Here is a 10,615-nt window from a genome sequence, read left to right on the forward strand (position 1 = left end):
AATTGAAATTGACTTACTTCGTAATGTTTTTGTCGTGGTTCAATCGTCTTGTTAAGTTCAACATTAATTAGTTGTTCTCCTACGGATAATTGACATATGCCATTACTTAAATCTATGATTGCTTTGTGTTCATTCAAGAAATCCATCCCTAGGATACAGTGTACGATAAGCTTGTCTACAATCAGAAAATTACACTTGAACTGTGTATTGGAAAATGTGAAGTTAACAAGGGCTTGCATGCGTATGTTCTTAGATTTAGTACCTGTGGCACTAACCACGTGGCAATTCTGTACAGGTAATGTGGGTATGTTTATAATTTGTTTCAATTCCTTATAGAATGCGGTTGACATCACACTTGCAGCAGCACCAGTATCGAATAAAATTTGTACATCATAATCGTTAAACTTAACCCATGCCGTAGCTTGTATGAATTCTTTTACACAACTGCCTGATTTAATGTTTATCTCGTCGGTTAATTCCTGTTCTGCTGTCATTTTGTCATCGTACCTGAGGAAACAAACCGTCTCAGCCGTTGCGCTCTTACAACACCTCACGACCGAAGCACGAGCGCTTAGCTCGGTCGGCGACTGTTTTCCGTCGTCTGCTGTGTTTGGCCGGGTTCATTGACCAGCTCCACTATGTTTACATTTCGGCCGGTTGGCGCCCACGCGTCAGCTGATGGCGCGCCGCAATTGTTATTGCTACTTCGTGGCGGGGAGTGCATAACTGTACTAGGGAACGGGGGCGGATTCCGTGGAGGGTTATGATTTGTCATGCGTGAATTTTGTGTGTTCCACATATTCTGTCGGTGATTGTTGGGATTGCTAATGTTTTGGTGGTAATTATGTCTGTTATATGTCACGTTCCTGTCAAAGTAGCCCGGGTTGTACCGGTTATTCTCACGTCTCCTATTGTTGTTGTTGTTGTAGTACTGTCTGTAATTTTCATTTTGCTTGTAGTTACCATTTTGATATGGGTGATAATTATTGTTATTATTATTATTATTCCACGAATATCTGCGGTTGTTCCTACTGTCATACACGTTTCCATTTGAATATGTTTCGCGCGCTGGCATCGTATTGTGTCGCGGCGCGGACGGATGGTTCCACCAACCACCGTCACTACGGTTCCTTTGGGGTGGGTGCTGATTTTGGTTACTAATATGAATAAAATTTGAATGGCGTGAATCGCCTCTGTAAACTACGTCCGTTTGATCTAAGAAGTTTAAGAAAGTCTTAACGTCATTCTCCGGTACTCCTATTAATCTGTCTCGGTATGGAAAGGGTAAGTGGCTCTTTAAAGTGTCAATTATCGCTGGCAAGTCGGCTGGTTTGGACCAGTACAGTGTCTTGTCTAGGTACCTCTCAAAGTATTGTCTTAATGTCTCTTTTTTAGAGTCATAGGTCTCGGGGTTGCACACTTCTCTCCTTAGACTCTGTTGCTCATTCTCGGACCAGAATTCGTCCAAGAAGGCTTGTTCGAACCGTTCAAACGTAAGGCACCGCCGCTTCATAGCGGCACCCCACTTAGCTGCTCGTCCTCTCATGAGATTGGTGACGTATCTGATTTTATCGACTTCTGACCAACTACGTGGAAAAACACCGTCAAATGATCTAATAAACACAATAGGGTGGACTTTGTGCTTGTCCTCACTGGAAAATGTCTGGAAATGCCCATGTCTTACAAACGTGTCATCGGCCATGTCGGTTGGCATAACTGTATTGACGTGGTTTGTGTCACTTGCTACTCTAGGCGTCGTACCGTAATATTGCTCGTTTGGTGGAAAAGAAGGCGGCACATTGTAATTTTGATTGGAAATAGGTGATTTCACAATAGGTGTTCTGTCTGTGTCATTAGCCATGGTTTTAGCTGTTTTGTCGTTTCCTAGCGATGCGTTTGCACCAATCGCCAAACACGGCACAACATTGTCTCGTAATTTTGTCACTTCGTCTTCTGTAGTTTTTGGCCCGTCTTTAACATGTGTCTTTGTTTTTGAAAGTATGTCCTGTGTTATTGTTTCAATTTTTTTGTCCAGATAGTCGTCACACAATTTACATTCATGTACAATTCTTTCGGCAATGTTGGTGTCGTTGTTTAGTGACGCGAGGTCCGCTCGGTCTTCTAATTTTTCTATCTTTTCTTTGAGGTGGGTTTGTTCAAGAACTACCATTGTGAGCTGTTGGGTAATATTTCCCACTTCTTCAGTCAGCTTTTCTTGGGTGGAGCTAGCTGAAGTGTGGGCCTGAGCTAACTCTTCCACACGAGTGTTCACTTCCTACTGCACATTAACTATTTGAGTTAACTGATTCTCACATCGGTTGATATTGTTTTTTGTTTCGTGTGTGAATGTAACCAAAGTTTCTTCCTGTTTCGTGACTCGATCGGACAATGTCTCAAATCGCTGGCTGAGCTGTTGAGTGGTGGTATTTAATTCTGTCATCTGTTTTGTCGTCCGTTCAAAATTTTCGGTCATAGTATGGTTTAATATGTCAATTTTCTGACTAACGTCTCGTTTCATGTCTGCAAATAACTCTAATAGTCGGTCCAGTTTGTCAGTTTCCTGTGTCCGGTTTGTGTCACATTGCTGAATTTGTCTCATATTCGGTTCTGACATTGATGTTAACAATGGCGCTGACGATCTAGTCTCGCGTCCATTCCACATTTCGTCATTTAAAGTCGCCATCTGTGTATTATCACAAATGTTGCGAGTTTGAGGCAAAATCATTGCATTGATCTGTGAACTCGTCCATGGAGGGAAACGCGGACTTTCTTGTGGGTTGAAAGATGAATCTACTTCACTTAACTCATCTGCCGAAACTCTCTCTACCTTACTGCGTTCCATTGTAATAGGATGTATAATAGTAAGTCAAAAAGGGAATAATATAAGTCTGATTAATAAAGATTTGACTCAAATTTAGGTTGAATATTTTCTCGTCAATGTAAATGATTGCTCTATTGCAAACAATGGTTGAGAAAGATGCAGCAGGGCGGACAAAATTTTTCGCAACAAATGACTGTTTGGCGGTCAAATTCACGATCTTCATATGCTACAACAATACTATAATTACCACAAACTACAATAGAGATAGATAATTTTGGAAAATTCAAGAAGAAAACTACAGGATGTGTGGAAAGGGAAAAATGAATTCTGCAGTTGGCTATTGAATGCTTGAATGAAACATTGTGTGACTCACCATTAAATTTTCTGTCTTGCAGCGGCTGGTCAATCACTTCTGCGTAAATCGTATACGTCAAAATATGGATTTTCTTAATACATCTCCATCGGATAATCACCAAAAGGTCTCAAAATAACAGTTTTGCATCAATATATGCCATGAAAAGAAAACAGATTGAATTAGTTACAAAAATTCTTTACAATATTGTTGTATAATCATCTGCTTAGGTACAATAAAGTTGGTGTTTTCGTTACCATTTAAACTTCAGGATTTTTTGTTATTCTCTGTTGGGAAAAAATACAAAGTAAAGTTTCAAATTTGCTCAAAAACGACACATCCGAAAATTGCGTCCTGTCGCGGGAGCCAGTTGTATTGGTTAAATAAAAAAAGATAAATGTGAGAAGAGAGACCGTGAAAAAGGGAAAGAATGAAAAGCAAATCGGACTTCGTATTACAGAAAATCTAGCGGACTTCGTTATTCGGAAAAGCTATTGTTGGGGTGGTCCTTGTGGCGTTTTTGAGCAAAAGTTAAACCAATTTCCACTACAAAAATTTTTGAAAAAGAACAGAGAACAACAAAATGTAACTGACAGGGGGAAATGGCGTAGCTTTGAGTTCATTCTTTACCAGATTAACATGTCTTCTTTCGGGCGGCGTCCAGGTCTTCAAAAATCTCCTTCATTTCTGCATGAAAAAAAACTGCTCCGAAATCTTGCAATAGTCCAGGAATCACTAATTTATACCAATTAAAATCATCTTGATACTGTATGCAATTTAATTCACTTTGCTACTTCCATCATCCGAATTTCTTAACAACTTCCACAATGTCTACACATTACAATCAGACTAGCTATTAAGTTTTTTACGTCAGCATCAGATCACGTCTGCCTTCAGCTTCGGCTAACAAGAGACAATTGAAAACGGATAGAAAAACAAAAAAGGTTACAATTTTGGTATTTTCTCTGCCGTCGAGCGCTCATACCGCTGCGACGGGATATTTTTTATCTGAGGGAACGAGTGTAGCGCGGCGAAATTCAAAGTCCCGCTACACACATCATGCAGTAAAGAAAGAAAAGTTAGGTGTCATCAAATGGAGGATTGTATTTGATGGTTCGTCACACGACCAGAATGCATGTTCATTGAATGACTCTTTAGAAATCGACTACATCAAGTAGCCTTAATTGCCGATATCAAACAAGTATTTCTACAGTTAGTTCTTCACAGGAAAGATAAGATCTCACGATGTGTTTCTTGGTACAATGTAATCGTAGGTCAACAAGGAAACTATATTACAACTGACGAAAGGATTACATACCGCTTCACCCGGCTACCTTTCGGACTTACCTGCAGTCCGTTTCTTCTTGCAGCCACGATGAAAGAACTTGCTGTAATGCACAAAACGAATTTTCCGCAAGCTCCTTTACTTGTCGAAGGTAATATGTAAATGGATGATTTTGTAGCAGGTGCTAAAGATGACAATGCCGTAATTAACTTATATTATGAGCTTACATCACTCATGGGACAGATCACTCTACCAATGGCAAAGTGGGCCACAAATTCAAGCCAACTGATTGGAATATGGCAATCAGAAGGTGTCATAAACACTACAGATACGGAGGTACTGGGAGTCCACTGGAACACACAGACTGATACGCTCAGTGTTGTTCACAACAATGTTACTGACAATGTTATAAATCGTCCTGCCACTAAGCGAGAAGTACTACGAAACACTGCTAGATTCTATGACCCACTGGGTTTGTTGTCGCCTGTGTCCCTCACTGCAAAAATAATTTTTCAAGAAATTTGGTCAAGAGGAATTGAATTGGATGAGCTTTTACCCCTTGATCTTAGCAAACGCTGGCGAATGTGGGTATCAACATAGCCATCATGTTCACATATAAAAATGCCCCGATGGGTTGGTGTATCTGAAAACAGAGCCAGAAATCCATGTCTTTTGCGACGCATCAGAAAAGGCCTACAGAGCAGTCCTTTATGTACGGTGCACCACAACAAATATGGTATCAGTCCATTTAGTTACAGTAAAGACCGACCAGCTCCCATCAAAAAAATAACTCTTCCACGGCTGGAACTTCTAGCGACACTTCTTGGATCAAGACTACTTCATTATTTCTGTAAGGCCACGAGCTATAATGCAAGTCGTGCAACATTGTGGACTGACTCAACTGTAGCCTTAGGATGGATACAACATGACCCTAATGGATGGAAAACCTTTGTGTCAAACCGTGTTACGGAAATACAACGACTAACGAATCCGTCACAGTGGAGGCACTGCCCTGGTGACAAAAATCCAGCTGATCTAACCTCCAGAGGTACCACAGCAGATAAACTTCACCATGCTTCTGTATGGTTCCATGGACCTGCTTGGTTAACAAAGAACAGAACACAGTGGCCTCGAATTTTACAGACGGAAGAGCACTCCTTGCCAGAAAAGAAGATATTAACAGACCAAGTCTTCATGGTACAAACAACGATTCTTATTTTAACAGCTACACGGTACAGTAGCTACTTCAAGCTGTTAAGAGTTACAGGATGGGTACTTCGCTTTAAATGGTACTTATTGAAAGAAAACAGAACATCTGGAGAACTAACAGCATCAGATTTGGGCGAAGCTCGAACTGCATGCACTATACAACAACATGCATCTACCACGTAATTCTCAGGTAGCTCGCTGCAACCCATTTTTGGATAATGGTCTTCTTCGTCTCGGTGGACGGCTGCAGTTTGCAGAACTACCCAGAGATCAACGCCACCCGATTCTTCTTGAACGTCATCATCATTTCACACGTTTACTGATCCAGCACACTCACATTCGTTTGCATCACCTTGGAGTAAACATAGTGTTATCTGAACTGAGAACAGAATTCTGGATCCTTAGAGGTCGACAGGCAATTAAACATGTTCTACACCATTGCCTACCTTGTAAGATGGTGAAAGCACACGTTGTCCAACAAACTGAGGCTCCATTACCAGCTGACCGAGTCTCATCACTGAAACCTTTTACAGTAACAGGTATTGACTTTGCTGGTCCATTATATGTCAGACAAGGACATATTACGAAGAAAGCGTATATTGCTCTATTCACATGCGCAACAACACGAGCCATCACCTGGAACTACGCACAGATATGTCAACTGACAGATTTCTTCAAGCCCTACAAAGGTTTGTCGGAAGACGAGGAGTGCCCAGCACAATTTACACTGACAATGCTACTACCTTCCATGCCACGCGCTTAGAGCTGAAGGAGCTCTGGTAGGCTCTCATGGCAAGCAAGACGCACAAGTACCTCGCCCAGCAAGCCATCACTTGGAAATTCATCGCCCCACACGCGCCTTGGTGGGGAGGATTCTGGGAACGGATGGTGGGATCTGTCAAACGCTGCCGGAGAAAAGTTTTAGGAAAGTCACAGTTGGACAAAGAAGGTTTCAACACAATCCTGGGCAGCATAGAAGCAGCACTAAACTCTAGACCAATTACGCAAGGGGGAGAGGAATCTGAGCCACTGACGCCCGCACATTTCCTTGTAGGTGATCAACTCACAACACTACTTACTGGTCCAGAATCAACAGTTAGAAAGGACTTGTCCAAGGAATTTCAACGGCTGCAGAAGATGGTAGAACACTTCTGGTACAGGTGGAAGAAAAAAATATCTGATCCTGCTCAAAAACTTCCATGAAACTCATCAACCAATGCCAGGTTCAGGGGGACCCCAGCTGGGTGATGTCGTTCTTCTACAAGAGGATGTTCAGGGACACATGTGGAGGAAGGTGCGGATAGAAGATCTTCGTGAAGGAAGAGATGGGAAAATACGAACTGTAGTCTTACGAACTTCAGAAGGATCCATAATCTCACCTCCCATTCAACTGGTCATTCCTCTAGAAGTTGACCAGGGTGGGGAGGGTGTTGCGGGTTGATATTTGTAATTATAGACACTCTGGAAATATTGATTATCCTTGAATTAGTGTTTTATACTCCATGTTGTACGTTCCTTGGAGAGGAATAAATTAATGTTGTATTGGAATCACGGTGTTGTGTGTCCATTATACTTTTACTAGTCTTAAAGGTAGGCTCACTTGCTTTCCTTTTATGCATATCTCACAAGGGTCCATGGTCACACTATAATTATGTATTCCCTTTACCATATCCCTCATTAAAGATATACTCATCCTATTTAGGTGTCCAAGTCTGTGGTGCCATAAAAAATCTGAATGACTAACATTTCTATGTTTACTGTCAATGGTATCCAATTTAAAAATACTCATTTCATAACTTGCTGTAGTTACAACTTCACCCTTTTCGTTGATTACTCTAGCTCCATGCATGTATGTCCCTTCTTGACAGTTTCCCTACAGACAGTAGGTTAGTCGCAACATTTTTTACATAGTGAACATCATGTGCTGTAACCATATTGGATTCACCATTTATACCTACATGTAGGTCTAGTTTCCCAGCCAAATGACATTGGAGCTTGCTGCCATCAACAGTACATATTCCCATATGAGTCCTATCTTTAACATCATAAAGAAGAGATCTGTCTTTAACAATATGCACAGATTCACCTGAGTCTATAATCCATAATCGATTACCCACATCTCCAAAAGAATAAAAACATGAGAATGCCTTACCATTATTATTGGTCCCTCTCTTTGGGCTATCAGCAACATACCTCTTTTGCTGCGTGTCTGACCTTGGGTTTACTTTTTCTCTGCATTGTGACACAATATCCCCCTTCTTCTGGCATCTATAGCATCTCACTGATTTCTTCTTTAAGTTTTTTGAATGAAGAGCAGATGCAGTTTCTTTCTCCAAAACATGACAGCTTGAAGTACTCTTTACATCCTATAGGATTTTCACTTTAACAATGTCACCTGTGATCGGTATACCTGAGCTTTGCAGCCCATAATCATAGGCGCATATCTTTTGGGCAGTCCTACCAACATAAGTGTCCCTATCCATTCGTCAGCGATCTCAGACACAATGTTTCTCAGCCGATTCGACGTGGCTATTATTTTGTTGATGTAATTAGTTAGTTAGTTAGTTGGTTGTGTGTCCCATTGGTTAATCGCACGCTATGGTAGCTGTTATGATGTGGAATTTGTCAAGTGCACAAGAAATGCACATATGAAACCAGATTTTTTTAATAATGCAAGAGCCAACAGAAATAGGGAAAGACTCATAGATTTTTGTAAACAATTTAATCTAAAACTAATGTCGTCATTTTTCAGGAAACTTGTAAGAAAGAAAAAAAAAGGTGGGTATCCCCTAATCCAAATCAAGGTGAATATATATATATTACAATAATTCTAAGCTAAATGCTTGAATTTTTATCATGGAAAGGTTCAACTACCTTTCCCCAAACCAAACTTTAACCTAAGACATGATGGTAAATTTCAAAAGGAAAACTACTCCAGGAAGTAAACAATCTTCCATCGCAATTCACAGTGGTGCAACTAGGCCTTAGGATTCTGGAGATCCTAGAACATCATGTAAGGAGGAGTTTTAGCTTCGTAGTACTGCCTTCAAAGAGAAGACCCTACTGGGGACTGTGAACATCAACATACTAATGAAAGCTGGAAAACTAAAACACCTAACAGGCACTCTCAATCAACGCAACATACTTATATTAGCACTTCGAGAAACAAGGTATCTGGATGAAAATGCATTTGAGTCAGGTGAATACAGGATCTAAAAAGGAAAACTAGCCATTAAAAATTCAAATAATACAACTATATTAGGAACAGCATTTATGGTCAAACAGCAACTTACAGAATCAATAACTACTTTTAGCTCCATATCAGAATGAATTTCATTTCTGAAGTTCAAGTCAGGGAATAAACATTACACTATTAGAAATGCACATGCACCTATCAACCAACATAACAGAACAAATGCTGACAAAGTGGAAGATTTTTGAGAAGTGCTAGAACACGAAACGTTCATATTACCAAAAGAACATATAAAAATTTTGATGGGCGACTTTAATGCAAAAGTTGGCAAAGAAATAAAATTTAAATTAGTAGTTGGAGATTATCCAGCACATGCAAGAGCCAACAGAAATAGGGAAAGACTCATAGATTTTTGTAAACAATTTAATCTAAAACTAATGTCGTCATTTTTCAGGAAACTTGTAAGAAAGAAAAAAAACGTGGGTATCCCCTAATCCAAATCAAGGTGAATATCAATTGGACCATGTGGCAATTACAACTCGCAACTACAAGGAAATCTTGGATGTCAGAGTGAGGAAAGGCCTGACTGAAATGAAAACCATGTTCCAACTGAACAAACCTAAACCAAAACCAAGAAGATTTCCAAGAGCAAACATTAAATTTCTCATACAAAATCATGACAAATTCTGTGATATACTTAACACAAGAAAAATGGATGACTGGGAAGAAATGTGACAACCACAAAGAATGCCAAGACACAGATGGTGGAACAAGCTGTGTGATGAAGCAATTGATAATCGACTAAAGGTGTGGAAAAATGGAACAGTAATAAGAAACATGAATACTTGGATGAGTTTAAAGAAGAAAGGAAAAAAACAGCAAAAATCAGGTCAGTGAAAATAAAATATGACAAAGACAGATTATAAGAAATGGATTCAGACTTTACAAGGAACAACACTAGAGACTTCTATAAGACTTTCAGCGAAGTTTTAACAGGTATCCAGTCACCAAGTTCATATTTTGAAGATAAATATGGAAAAATGGCTTTGAGCAATAAAGAGAACTGCCAAATTTTAGCTGAATACTTAGAAAATCTATTAAATTGTGAACAGCTTAATGACAGATTACAATTTCGAAAACCACAACATGAGAATCCACCCTTGGAACTACCTACAGTAAAAGAAATAGAAAAGATTATCAAAGTATTGAAGAATAACAAAACACCAGGAGAAGATAGGATAGTAGCAGAAATGTGGAATCTAGGGAGCTTATACGCATTGTAGAAAATTCACAAAGTAATTAAAGACATTTGGACAAAAGGAATCATACCCAATGACTGGAAACAAGCATTGATGCATCCTCTCCATAAAAATGGAGATAAAACGGACACACGTGTCCTTGTTACCAGTGACATATAAAATACTTTCTAAAGCACTTTTAAACAGAATAGAGGAACAAGCAGGACCTAATATATATAATTATCAAGCAGGATTTAGAAAAGGTAGATCATGTACAGAACAATTCCTTAATTTAAAAACAACCTTGAGAGTGAGAGCTATACAAAATAAAAATACAGTAGTTACTTTCGTAAGCTTCAAGAAGGCCTATGACTCAGTTGACAGAAACTATTCCAGATCAGTGATAGACGAAAACACCAGAAGACTTGTAGAACTAACGCTCACAGATACATAATCTAGAATTAAGTTTCAAGGCGAAATTTCTGAATCATTGAAAATCAAAGCAAGAGTTCTACAA

Source organism: Schistocerca nitens, chromosome 1 (genome assembly GCF_023898315.1).
Source record: "Schistocerca nitens isolate TAMUIC-IGC-003100 chromosome 1, iqSchNite1.1, whole genome shotgun sequence".
In the NCBI taxonomy this organism is placed as follows: domain Eukaryota; kingdom Metazoa; phylum Arthropoda; class Insecta; order Orthoptera; family Acrididae; genus Schistocerca; species Schistocerca nitens.